The following is a 14,622-nucleotide window of genomic DNA, read 5'->3' on the forward strand; positions in this document are numbered from 1 at the left end:
CGTAAAATATACCAAAACAAAATCTTGGCTAATTAAGAAGCCAAATTTTTGAAAATCCCATGATTTGTGCCTTAGAGCTTATTTTTGGTATTTCTTCTCCCCTACTCCATAATATTGTTTTATTTAATTGTGGAGAATAAACCTTACCAAATATTCTATTCTATTTACCTAAAGATCTTGTTGAGCACTATAAATAAGAGAAGCCCCAACCCTAGCCCCCACATTTTTCGTCCCCTCTTCATACTCTCTCAATTTTCTTCTACTTTACTCCAATAATCCTCCATCCTTTGTGAAGAATTGAAGTTTGATCCAAGAATTTTGAAGAACCGAGTCTAATACTTAATTTCTACCGTTCGTTTTTCTCTTAAGGTATTTTTATATCCATCTTCTTAATTCTACTCAATTCCTCTTCTTTCTAACCGATTAGTCGGTCTTCTTGAGCCCTCATGCATCTGGGTTGAGTGAAAGTGGGATAAAGGGGATATGGGAATATGTTACATGTGTGTGGTGTGTGTGTAGATTGGAGATGCGAATGGAACTTGTGTGATAAACATGATCTTGATTGATTAGTAATGATAAGATAAATCGATGGGAAAAGGGAAAAGTATTGAGACATGCATGAGTAAGAGTAGTGTTGAACCTAATTTGTGATATGTGCCTATGTGATTAAAAGGTGAAACTTTGGTTGCGAAGCCGGATAACGGAAAAGCGAAACTACTTGAAATCTAAGCAATCGAGGTGGGCTTTACTCTAAAAACTCTCTCTTATTTTATCAAAATGTTGTTTGGTGTTATAAGGGTGGTTTAACTGTTATGCCATGCCCATGTTTGTTTTAATGTGATATTGGATATGCTTATACGAATTCGGGTCTGAGTATGGGCCGCAAGCCCTACCAGGCTGTGTACACGATGGGATCGGGAGCCGTCCTTGCTAGTCGGCCGGTCTCGTGGGCGAAAAGTGTGGCCACACTTTCGTCGCACCATGGAAAGATTGTGATTGTGGAATTTGATGAGAAAAGTGGGGAGTATGTTTGATTGGCCAATCTATGAAAATATATTTTGTGATACTCGTGATATTCTCTTATAACTTCTTAAAAACTCGAGTTCACTATGATAAGGGTGGCATAACTTACAAAATGTTTTGGCAACGAGCTCACTGAGAAATACTCAGCCCTGCATGTGTTTTCCTTATGTGCAGGTTGAACGATGACGAGCGGTGGCGGGTGTGGAGCATGATAATTAATTAAGATGGTTGTTTTGAACTTCAAGCGTAGTTGTGTCTTCATACATAGCTATTCTTTCTCTTGGTCGTTTTCCGCTGAGGTTTTGATACACTTATGTTTATTTTGAATATTTTGCACTCTCCTTTCGAATTAGAGGCCTTAGACTATCTTGTGGTTTGTATCTTGGAAACTATGTCATACTCTGGAGATTCTTGAACGACATATATATTATACCTTTCTTTTTCTTATTCAAGTTTCTAGGTGAAGTTGTTGTTTTAAATACTCTGATAGTTCTTTCAAATCTTTGGGTCAACACTCTTTAATTGAAACCCTAGCCTTTGTTCATTTCTTCGTGTCCGTTTGGTAGCAGATGCCGCATTTATTGTACCCTAGGAAAGCGGGCTGTTACAATCGCACTGCCATGTTGAGCTATCTCGTCCACATAGTAGAGTCTCTGTTTCTCAGTGCCACGCCCAAGAATCCTCTTCGTCCGAATATCCTGTAATATGCAAAAATCGGGATGCATTAGCAAAGTACAATTCAACTCCTTCGTCACATGACTTATAGACATCAATCTCTGAGATAAAGTTGGGACATATAAACAATTCCTGAGCCGTAGAGTAGGAGATATCTCAATAGTGCCTGAACCCTCTACAGTTAATAATTCCCCTCTTGCAGTTTTAATATAGGTCTTAGTAATTTCATCTAGCCCAATAAAATCATTCCTGTCCGGGGTCATGGTATCAGTTGCCCCACAATCAAAAATCCAACCCTTCTGTGTTTCGTTCCCACTTTGGAGATGATATGCAGCGGAAATATTTTCTAACGGAGCAAATGGGTTTTCAGATATAAAATTGCATATATGAGGATCAATATAGGATTTATAGCTACTGCATGGGTCTTTTTTGGATTTAAACGGATCTGGGGGTCGGTTTTTAAATAAATGGGGTGCATCATGTAATAAGACTTTATTAGGGTTTGACATAAAAATGCCAAACCCTTTACCTCAGCGCCGCTATTCCCCTGAACTCCCGTCTCCGTCCGTCCGGCAAAGTTCCCGGGACATGTAGTAATTAAAATAAGGACTCGATACGTAAACAGTCATGGATGGCAGCGCCTGCATGTAATCAAATTTATACTAGTAGTATAAATTTGAAATTATTAGCATCCATAGATGGTTGGTTTCAAGACAAACGAACCACAATAGGGCTCCGAACAGAATGATTGGGAGAGGTCCATTTCAAGAATCCTTCCACGAAATCGGTATTCATAGTGAGTCGGCTGTATGTAACCTTGTACTGCAGTTTTTGTTGTCTCGGAGAAGTAAAAGCGTGGGGGGAAACCACAATTTTCAACCCGTTAGGTGGGGAAATCTCCACCTCGTATGACGAGTCAGGGTCCCCACGTTTTGACGGTCCTGGTGTATACCTGGGAAGTTGATCTGCCACTGAAAATGATAGAAATAAAGGGAAAAGTTTGGTTTGTTTTCGGGTTCGACTGCACAATTCACCCTTCTATGTAGGAACCGCCCACTTGGCGGTCCGTGTGGCGGGGATGGGCCGGGAAAAGCCCGGGGTTTTGGGATGGATTCACATGACCTGGGCGGGGTCGCAAAAACCTCCCGCCCCCAAAACCCTTAATCGCCGGGGCTTTGGGACATGATTGCAGCTGGAGACCAATCGGGAGGCCCCCGGGCCCCGGCCCGCCACCCGCCGGGGCGGGCACCCCATTGAGGTACCAGTTTTTAATTGTCCTTTTCGGGGGGCCGCCAGAATTTTTCTGGGCCTTTGGGAAATTCCAGGGGTTTGGTATCAACCCCCAAAAATTTAAAAAAACCCCTTTTCCTCAAATCACAGTACCTTTGGGAAAAAAGGGCGGGGGGGGCCTTGTCCGGTTTTTGATCTTAAATTTCCCGGGCGTAGCTGAAATGTGTTGTTAGGGCCCACGAAAACTTGAATGGTTTTCCAGTTGTCTCATTGTTTATGAGAATCACCCCGGGGCAACGCCAATTTTTTGGGTTTTTTGTCATTTACCACAACTATCTTCCTTGGGATGTCGTTCCCCGCTTGGGGCAGCGCGGAAATTTCGGGAAATTAAAAACCAAAATCCACTTCTTGATTTTTTCCCCTTGCACTGTTTTTAATTAATTTTCCGGCTTGCTCCAACCGCCAGAACCCAAAGGGCCCAGTGGGAAAAAGGGTTTCTTTTTTAAAGCAAGAAGGAAATATTTTTCCCCTGTTATTTTTTTTCATCATACGTTTTTTTTTATTTTCTTATGTATGTTTTTACCTATTTCCCCCAACGCATACCACGGGGTTTTTTCCCCCTTTTACCATTGTTTAGCATTTTGAAGGAAAAGGCGTTAAGGGTTATTACCCTCCCAAAAAAGCCCCTTTCCCACCCCAGACTGGGGGTTTTTCCCATGGCCAGTACCCGGGGGTTTTGGCCCCTCTTTAAAGACTTTGCCCCAAAATTTGGTTGTTGCAGGTTGTGTGGCTGAATTGCTTTCCCCCCCTTCCCAAGCTGGGGGGGTGGTTTTTCCCTTTCCAAAAGGGAAAAGGATTTAATCACTCCAGGTCCATCACCCCAAATTTCACCCCTTTACCATAATTAAGTCCCCAACCCCTTTTCTTAAACCCCCAAAAATTTGGGGGAAGGGGAAAACACCTTTTGGAGCTGTGCTGAGATGAACCCTTTTTCTTCCCAACCATGGTCGGGTAAAAGTTTAAACCAAACCTTTTCCACGGCACGAAAAAAGTTCCCCTCATTTTCCACTGGCTTTTTTACCTGGTTTTTCCCCCCAAATTTTCCCGTTTCCCAAAAAACATGTGCACCGGTGCCTAAACAGGGACGATATATTTTGTAGACTATTTTTATTTGGAGAGATAAAAAAGGGGGTGGATGCAGAAAAAACCCCCCAATAATGATAGTAGAAGATAAGGTGTGCCATTTTTAAATTTTGTTGTGTCGATTATGAATTCATCGTCACCTTCTTATAGAAAATCAATCAGTGAATAGCATCTTTCAATATCATGACTTATACATCAATTTGATGATATTTCTCCTTTTAACAACTTATCCTTTTGTACGACAAGCCATTTTTGATATTTCCAAACTATATTGCTTTCATGCATGCAATATTTCCACGTTGTATTGCTTTCATTACTTATCCTCCGATTTGCTCATTTCTATCGTTTCCGACCTTGATTGTCTTTTTGTATACTTGTACAAAAACGACCTGATTTAACCTTATTAAAAACGACCTGATTAAATGTTTTGTATACTCGTACTCTTGCAAGTTTATAAATCTCTACAGTTTTACATTTTGTTCCTAACATTCCGCAGATATACTACTTATTTCTATAGTCCAAACAATTAAGCCAATCTTACATTGTTGAAGACCAAATTGTACGAAATTAAATGATGTGGAGGGGCTGAAATTTAATTTTGTAGAAAAATAAGCCATGGCTACCTGATGCTCGAAGAAGACGAGAGAGAACAAAAATTTAACTAGTACCCCACTGTCCCATTAGAAATGAAACGTTTTCCGTTTTCGTTTGTCCCATTAAAAATGAAACGTTTCTAAAAATAGAAACAATACTCTCTATTTATGTATACTACGTATTACTACTAATTAGATCTAAATCCTATATGTATACAATGTTAGTTCAATATCCATGTTAATCAAATATGCTATCTTTATTCTCATAGCTTTTACTAATAGTTAATAAATATATTCCGCCCCCTCCATTTCTGAATCCTGGATCCGCCACTGGCCACAACAGCTTCAACTCCACTTTGTGAGAGGTTTCATATATTCATACATTTCGTAGTCTGGAAGATGAGGGGCGGAGGGAGTATTTTTTTACATTAAAACCCGTGTCTTTTTAAATGTTGTCTATTTTTCAGGGACAAATGGAGTATTTTTTTTTAAGGAAAATTAAACAAAAAATGGATTAAATGATAGGGTGGACGTACACTAGGGCGAAACCATTGCAAAAAGAAAGGACAGACTAAAAAATGCTAATGTGGCGCTCACTAGGATTTAGATCTAATTAGTAGTAATACGTATGTTCTTAATTATGACGATTAATAGTAAAATTTTAGTCAATTCATCTTAGTAATAATATAAACAGTGAATTAACAGTGATGATTATTTCTCTCAATATTCACTTTAGTATAGGTATATAGGATTATTTCTCTCAATGTTTTCACTTTAGTGAAAATAAACATCAACTCAATGAACATAAGAGTTTCGATTAGTTATGTTCATTTAGAAGGCGTTTACTTTTAGTATAGGTATATAGGATATATTAATAAAATAATCATCACAACTAATTGACTGTTTATATAGATGAAATATCGATCGCCATTTAATGACTCAACGTTTTACTACAACGAAAGCAATGCAGGCCAATAAGTTAACATGCCAACGACCATCTCAAAACAAAGCCCACTAAAGTCATAGAAACACAACTATATAGTCATCTAATTTTTTCTATGAATATAACATATAGTATTTCTGGTCTAAACATCTTGGTCTTGAAACATCTTTTGGGTTCCAAATAAAATTGTTTGATCGTAATATGTAAAATATCAAATTCTACTAATCATCTTTAGTGGAAATACTAAGGCTTAATTATTTGTAGTATAGAAATAAGTAGTATATATGCGGAATGTTAGGAAAAAAATGTAAAATTGTAGTGATTTATAAACTTGCGAAAGTACGAATATACAAAACAGTTAATCAGGTCGTTTTCGTACGAGTATACGAAAAGACAAGCAAGGTCGGAAACGATAGAAATGAGCAAATCGGAGGATAAGTAATGAAAGCAATACAACGTGGAAATATTGCATGCATGAAAGCAATATAGTTTGGAAATATCAAAAATGGCTTGACGTACAAAAGGATAAGTTGTTAAAAGATGGTGCTACTATTGAATGTGAGACCTCTCACATCACAAAAACGTACGCCAAGCTGGGAAAGGAGAAATATCATCAAATTGATGTATAAGTGATGATAGCAATAGAAAAATTTGAAGTGATTGAAAGATGATATCCGCTGATTGATTTTCTATAAGAAGGTGCGGAAGCAGAGCTAAACTATCCTTCATTCTCTATCATTTTCAGTGGCAGATCAACTTCCCAGATTTACACCAGGACCGTCACAAACGTAGGGGACCCTGACTCGTCATACAAGGTGGAGATTTCCCCACCTAAAGGAATTGAAGTTAGTGTGGAGCCCACCACGCTCAACTTCTCCGAGACAGAACAGAAACTGCAGTACAAGGTTACATTCAGCCGACTCACTCCGAATACCGATTTCGTGGAAGGATTCTTGAAATGGACCTCTCCCAATCATTCTGTTCGGAGCCCTATTGTGGTTCGTTTGTCTTGAAACCAACCATCTATGGATGCTAATAATTTCAAATTTATACTACTAGTATAAATTTGATTCACATGCAGGCGCTGCCATCCATGACTGTTTACGTATCGAGTCCTTATTTTAATTACTACATGTCATGTATCGAGTCCAGCTGAATTATCAGCTTCATTCCGGGTCGGTTCTTTCCTGGAATGCATATTATTATAAATAAGGCTATTGTATTTTCACATTACATATGAAATATAAATATTTAAAAGTTGATTATTTCTTCTCCCAATCATAATTAAACAAACTATGGTTTTGAAACTAGCTAGTTCTCCCCAAACCAGCTTTGCGCAACTCTCTTCGCATCAACGTTTCGACCTCTTGTCATGTCATCTGGTGCTTACTTTTATCATGTCATGTCATAAGCCAAGAACCTGTCATTGTAGTTTTTACATAGCTCAACATATGACCCATATTGTAACATCTTTTTTCATACCAATTACTCAGGTTTACTTTTAATTAATTAAAATGAATTTCACTATCCACCATTTTCCATTTTTACACCACTAAGTTAAATTTCAATTTAATAAGGAAAAAGTTGTGATTAACAATCGTAACTCAGTTCAGTTGGGGGTTGAAGTAGAAAGTGTGATAGATTATGCGGGATAAGGAAAGACGGAAGGAACAATGGTAGATTGATTAAGTGGAAAGATAACTTCTTTTTCTTCATTTTATTATTTTACTTTAATTTCCCATAACCAACTTAACTCATCCTTGTGTTGTGCCATACGAAAAATATAGTACAGCACAACATGATTTGGGCTTACCTGAAAAAACAATATGCACCAATTTCAAGCTCAGATCAATATCTTATAGACCAACTCAAAGGATTTAACATTGTCAAAGGGGATCAAATCTAACCAAGCTCAACAAGGGAAATATTATCTACACTTTTCTACCCTTCATCAAGGTGGAGAATTCATTCTCTTCATTTTGGCCCAAAATTTTCCATTTCAAAGTTTTTTTTTTCATACAAATTGAAAGTTTTTAAAATATTTTATTCAATAAAAATAATAAGCGTAACTACTGATTAAAAAATATTCATCATAAAATGAAATTTAATGAATCATAATATCCAATTTACAACATACTTCCTCCGTCCCAGTTTAAAAGTCCTATTTTGCCATTTCCATCCATCTCAGTTTAAGAGTCCCATTTAAAATTTACCATATTTGGACATTAAATTTAACCTCATTGTTGATAAAATTTACACTCAAATGCCATTACTTTAATAATTAAAAAAAACAAAACAAAATCCTAAACAAACAAAAAGTCAAGGGTTTCACTTTCCACTACCTCACTTCAATTATTACACTCTCCAACAACCACTATCTCACTTCAATTATTAAACACTTCAACAATTTCTTAAAACTCGTGTTCTAACTAAATTGCACTCTTAAACTTAACTAAATTGCACTCTTAAACTGAGGCGGAGAGAGTATTTAATGTATATCAAATTACATTAGTTTCGTTGCGAGCATCAAGACATTATCATAACTGGTTATTGTATTAATTGACAAAATTATCCTCAAGACATTATCATAACTAGTTATCTATACAATATATAAAAAGGGAGTTTTGGGGGCATTTAGGGAAATAAGTATAGTTTTGAGGGTATTTAGGGAATTTAAAATTTGAAAAAACGAGGCTAATTCATTCCATGAATTTCATCAATTAGTTAATTATGGAGTAGCTTAAATAATAAAAATATAAATTCAGAATCCAAACTAGAATTATTATTTAAATAAATTTTTTTTTTTGTTAACTGAATTCAATCGGAGAGTGGAGTGAGTGGGAGGTTTTTTAAGTGCATATGAATACGGTTTCTTTTTCCTACCAAAGCTATCAGGAGACATCGAAGGATGCTTACATGTTAAGGAACTGTGGGAGCTCGATGGATAGTTCGAACTCTAAAGCCCTTGATCGCAGCTCCGAAGAGACAGTGACTGCCAGTTCTGAGTCAGGAATAAGCTTACATATATCTCAATATAAGGGAATACGGGCTCTGAGGTGATAGACAATTAAGTACATTTTTTTTTTTTTCTTTTCTTGTTTTCAGTCATATTTTCTCTGTTTATGATGTCAGGTATGAGCAGGCTGAACTCATAGAGCGGGGATTGGAGAAATGACAGAACAAATCAAGTAGGTGCCTTAATTAATTTTAGTTACATTTATATCTTTTGAATATTTAAAACAATGATTCTGCATTATGGTGGAGAGCTTGAGGCAACAGACGGGATGAATCCCCTAGATGTTGTTGTCCGCATATTAAACAATCAACTGAGTTCATTGGTGTGGATTGATGAGAAGGTCAGCCTCTTCTTCACTTAGCTTAGCACGTTTTAGGCTGTTTGTTTTATAGTATTGTATTATTAGACCGAATGTTAACTTGTGTAAGCCTTTGATCGCAGCTCCGAAGAGCCGGTGACTGCCAGTTCTGAGTCGGGAATATCTGCTCAAATCGCGAGCAAAGCTAGAAGAAACGTGAATGCTAGGAGTAGTACGAAGCTTTTGTCGTTGGGTGGGAATCATTCTTCATCGATGATTAATAAACGAGAGAGCGAGACTTGTCATAGCTGGGATCTTTAGGCAGAAGTTTCGAAAGGGAGCGATGATGTGAAATGCAGCTCTAGAGAAACAACGACGATGCATGGAATGTCAGGGGAAGGTGGGAGCGTAGTGATAACGGACGGGAAGACAATGATGAGATTCGAATGAACGAATCTGCAGATTCATCGATGGTGAAACAGGGTAAGAAAAATATGACGGGCGAGGATGACAAAGCTATTGCTGGATTTGATCTCAACGAAGACTTGAACAAGAGTGAGTTAAAGGACTGTGTTCAGCCGGTTTTTCCTTTTGTGTCGTCTCACGCTGTAATACACGTCGTAGCAAAACCTGGTATTCCAAGCGGTAGATGGCCTATGACGCCATTAAAATTCAAAGGGGGCCTAGGCTGGAAGGGTACTGCCCAAACAAGTGCTTTTCGTTCCACAAATCACGGGCCGAACTCCAGGGTTTCACTGGAATCGACCTCAATGTTGACATTGAAGATGATATTGCTGCTTATGGGACTCCAACGGTGCGTGCTTCGACTCTGCAAGACTCTCATCCAAAAGCTGACAGGAAGCAAGCCAAGACAAAATTCTCGAAGATTTGACAATGATTTTTCTATAAAGCGTTGCAAGAGAACAATGTATGTGGACGCTAATTCGGAGAAAATGGAGGGCTTACTAGAAATTTCAGAAGATGAAGCGTGAAGAAGAGGATGGAAGCTCCCGCAACAACATCCAAATAACCAACTACTAGCCAAACACTGGAAATCAACAAAATAAGAAACACGCAATTGTATGGGAGAAGCAACGGTCATCTTCCATGAATTAGTGACGAAGAATGTGAATAGGGGAGTGAAGGGAACATGAATACGAGAGAAGAAAAAAAATCAGTGCATCAGAGTCGATATTAGTACTAATACTTTGTTTATTTGGTTAGGGTACACGTTTTTACCATAATTTTTCTTCTTTTTTTATATATACATTTTATGTATTTATTTAAAAACACAATCATTATATATTAAAGTTCTATCATTTTCGTTTACATATATCTCTATGTACTATATTTCTAGCCATTGAATATGAAATTAAATGATTCATATTTGGTGGTTGTTAATTAGTGATTCTTTGATTGATTGACAATTTATTAAAACTACTATGTTTTTGTTTCACGTCTCAATAATATACATTGAAATTATTTTTCAAATTAATTGCATTTAAATGCAAATATGTTCTATATCTAAAGCATATTTATCAGTGCTATCATTATCATCATATAATAAAATTATTCTTATATTAAAATTTTTACACAAACTACACTTAATTCACAATTTTATATATCACAACTTTGTTTCAATAAATTATTATTTTTTTATTAAATGTATTATGTTATATATTTATGTTAAATATATTTTTAATTTTAGACCCATAATGATATTGTTCGTATTCCATATAAATACTTCATAATTTGATTTAAATAAAAATGGACCGTGCATAGCACGGGTGTGATACTAGTTGTATTAATTGACAACATTATCCTCAAGACATTATCATAACGGGTTATTGTATTAATTGACAAAATTATCCTCTAACATACAAATTAAATTTTGTTGCCACAACATCAATCGCAATCGTTTAATAAGGCAAACATAATATTGATATTTAATCTTAGTTATGCATAAAGATGCAGTTACTATTATTTAGTCTTAGGGCATCTACAATGGGGCGGAAGATAGCCCGCTCTAAACCCCGCCCTATGCTCCGCCACATCATCATTCTATCCTCCTACCATTCCACCTGCAATGGGGCGGACTATAGCCCGCCCTATAGTTTTTCCTTCTATTTATTTAATTTATGTTTGCAAATATATCAAGCAAAATAAATAAAAAAGCACCACAATTAAGGCAAATCCTACATTTACTTAATTAAAAAAAAGTTAAAAAGTTAGAAATAAAAAACAAGTGCACTATAGATAAAGAGGCTAGTCTAAAGCATTCCCAACTTGCGGTGGAGTGTGTCGATCATCTCGTGGAGGTATGCGACTTGAGTCGGGTCCATTTCAAGAATCCTTGGACGGAATTGATATTTGGAGCAGAAGTGATTCGGCTGAACTTAACATTGTACTGCAGTTCCTGTTTTATCTCTGAGAACTTGAGCGTGGTGGGCTCCACATGAACATCAACTCCGTGGGGTGGGGATATATCCACCTCGTATGACGAGTCAGGGTCGCCTACATTTGTGACGGTCCTGGTGTAAACCTGGGAAGTTGATTTACCGCTGAAAATGATAGAGAATGAAGGATAGTTTAGCTCTACTTCTGCTATCTTCGATTCGACTGTGCAATTCACCCTCCGACGTAGGAACCTCTCGTCTTCAATTGGATTACTATTTACCAGCGATGTTCACGTCGTCTGCAGTGGTCATGATGGCCTACTTGATTGCAGCAGGAGACTAATCGGGATGAACGCTCTTGAGCAGAGCTGCCAGGCCGCTCAGGTGCGGACACGCCATTGAGGTACCGAGTTGTATATTCCATGTGGATTTTGTGTTGGTGTTGCCTTCAATGGAAGTGGGCCATGCTGCGAGAATATTGACTCCAGGGCCTAAAATGTTAGGTTTCAAGATTCCAGGGGTTGGCATGTAAGATCCCCCGGAAGAAAATGAAGCGACGACTGGTGCACGCTCATCACCGATCACAGTACCTTGGAAAGAAATAGTGGCTGTGGGTGTTTTCGTAAAATTTATGTAAGCTTTGATCTTCAATCCCGCGGCATAGCTGAACAACGTTGTTGGCAAACCGATGACTTCAATTCGAATGGTCTTTCCATCTGTCTCATCGTTTATCAAAATCATGCCGGCAGCTCCACCACCACTTTTCACGGCTGCTGCTGCTGCTCCACTTTGAATTCCTGGTAATCTATGTAACTCACACACCGGCATAGATAAGTGGGAAGTGCTTTCGTGGAAAGTTAGTCAGTTGATAAACTGATTCACCATCGAGTGTTTGGTTGTTTCCTAGCACTCCTTTTGCACTTAATTTTCTGTCCATCATCATGCTTGCTCCAACCGTCAGAACCCAAGGTGCCCCATTTCACACAGACGAGGGACTAGGAACGGTTTTCCATCACTGCAGCTGACAAAGATGCCCTTCTCCATCGCGCTGAATGCACCGATTACAAGAAAATCTTCATGCAAGTTTGCTACTTGTGCTTGCAAGTTTACAGAAATCGAGAGCACGTCGACTCCATCTTCAACCGCGGCATCCATTCCAGCAAGGAAATCTGCAGCCATTCCAGAATCACTAGTGAGCACCTTGTAGATGGCTAGATGAGCAAGTGGTGCAATGCCAGCAGCAGTGCCGTTGGCGCTTCCAAACAGACAAAGCTTCCAGCAGCAGTGCCTGCAGTGTGAGTTCCATGGCCATTATCGTCAAGGGGGCCTGGTCCTCAGCGTTAAAGTACCTTGCTCCAATGATTTTGTTGTTGCAGGTTCTGTGGTTGAATTGACACTTGCCCTTCCACCTTGCCAGTGGAGGCGGCATTCCTTCGTCACTGAAGGAAGGATGCTCACGCAACACTCTGGAGTCCAACACGCCAATAATCACACCTTTACTGTAATTAGTCTGGTTCAACCCCAAGAAGTTGGGGGAATGTGCTGTTTGCACGGACATCAATTTCTGGGGCTGTGCTGAGATGAATCCCTTCTTCTTCTCCATATCTTTCACCTGCTCGGGTGAAAGCCTGGTAGCAAATCCCTTGAACACGTGGCGGTACGAGTAAACGAGATGTGCCTCATCTTCACTCGAGCTTGTTGTGCAGTAGCCGGTAGAAAAGAGCGGTATCTTTCGATTCAGAAGCAACATGTGCATCAGGTGCCCCAACATGGACAATGTATGTCTGTCGACTATTTTTATTTGGTATCTGAGATGCAAACATGGACAATGTATGTTTGTAGACTATTTTTAACTGTGTTAAACGTCAAGCAGTAGTTTAAACTGATTACTTCATTCAGTCATGCTATTACTTCATTCCATTAGTTTATTACTCCCTCTGTCCCATTAGAAATGAAACGTTTTCCTTTTTAGGTTGTCCCAATAAAAATGAAACATTTCCTAAAATGGAAACAACACTCTCTCTACTTTTTCTTCTCTCTTACTTTACTCTCTCTTCATTAACTCAGAAAACACCACTGCATAAAATCCTGTGCCGGAAACTAAATGTTGCATATTTATTGGGACGGAGGGAGTATTTTATAATGTTTTATGACATACTCCATTATCTTTCAGTTGAAGTAAATTCGGTATGTAATGAATGCAAAAAATTAATTCATAACATATGTTCATTTAGTTAATTATTTAGTGAATATAGTTCATTATTTACTCCAGCAAGTTTTCATTGAAAAAAAAAAAATTTAAATTTTTAAAAAAAAAATTTAATTAAATTAAAAAATTGTTTTTATTAAATAAAATATTAAATTAATTGTAAATTAATTCTAACAACAAGATTAAGAAAATGGAGGACCCTAATTTAGTCTCTAGTTCGGTCTTTAAGAAGGGTTCGACATTGATCACAACCCTTTTAATCATATATGTTTAATTAAATTATCAATATCTTTCAAAGTAAACAGTACGAAGTACTACGTTTTTACTCCTAACTAGTATCACACCTGTGCTATGCATAGATTAATAGTATATTTTTAAAATATTAATTTTCAATTGTAAATTAATTAAATAAAATTGGAATCAACATTAACAATGAACAATATGAGTAACAATTTTAGTTATATGGGAATCAAAAATCTATACAAATCAACATTGAAGCATACTAAATTTAAAACAAATTGCAAAATATAATGTTTAAACATTAAATCATGGAGTAGAAAGATAAATCTTTCACAATAAAGAATTAAACACAATGGATAATTACTCATCATTTTTAAATTTTCTTCATAATTCACTCTTCAACAGTTATCATAGGTAAAATAACTCGTCCGTCATCTTTAAAGCCGCCCACCTCACCTAAAACTACAATAAAATAAGGAACAAAATCAATTTGCAATGCACAAAATCAATAATGAATATGTATTAAAACGATCATCGGTAGAGCAAAGCATAAGATGCGACCCGTGAATATACACAATCGAACAATTAACACCACATGCATTCGATGAAAGGACAAAAAATATTTTTATTTTTAGAATTCTAACCTAGCCATTGTCGTTGCAGACTCCCTTCACTTCACGTAATTCGTTTCTCCTTACTTCTTATTCCCTTATTAATCTTTGTTGAAGAGATTAAGGTTGAAACGCATATTTTATTAATGATGCAAATCACCGATTAATGTGAAGAATCGTCATATGCTCATATAGTATGAAGCTTCTTCTAATAGTAAGAATAAAAACACCAATTCTCCATTCTG

At 37.3% G+C, this 14,622-nt stretch overlaps 1 pseudogene; it reads right to left on the bottom strand.

The window, feature by feature from the left end:
• Positions 1-11,226: 11,226 nt before the first annotated feature.
• On the bottom strand, positions 11,227-14,418 carry LOC125193801 (annotated as a pseudogene).
• Between the last annotated feature and the right edge of the window lie 204 nt (positions 14,419-14,622).

The sequence above is a fragment of the Salvia hispanica genome, chromosome 6 (genome assembly GCF_023119035.1).
Source record: "Salvia hispanica cultivar TCC Black 2014 chromosome 6, UniMelb_Shisp_WGS_1.0, whole genome shotgun sequence".
NCBI classification, from domain to species: domain Eukaryota; kingdom Viridiplantae; phylum Streptophyta; class Magnoliopsida; order Lamiales; family Lamiaceae; genus Salvia; species Salvia hispanica.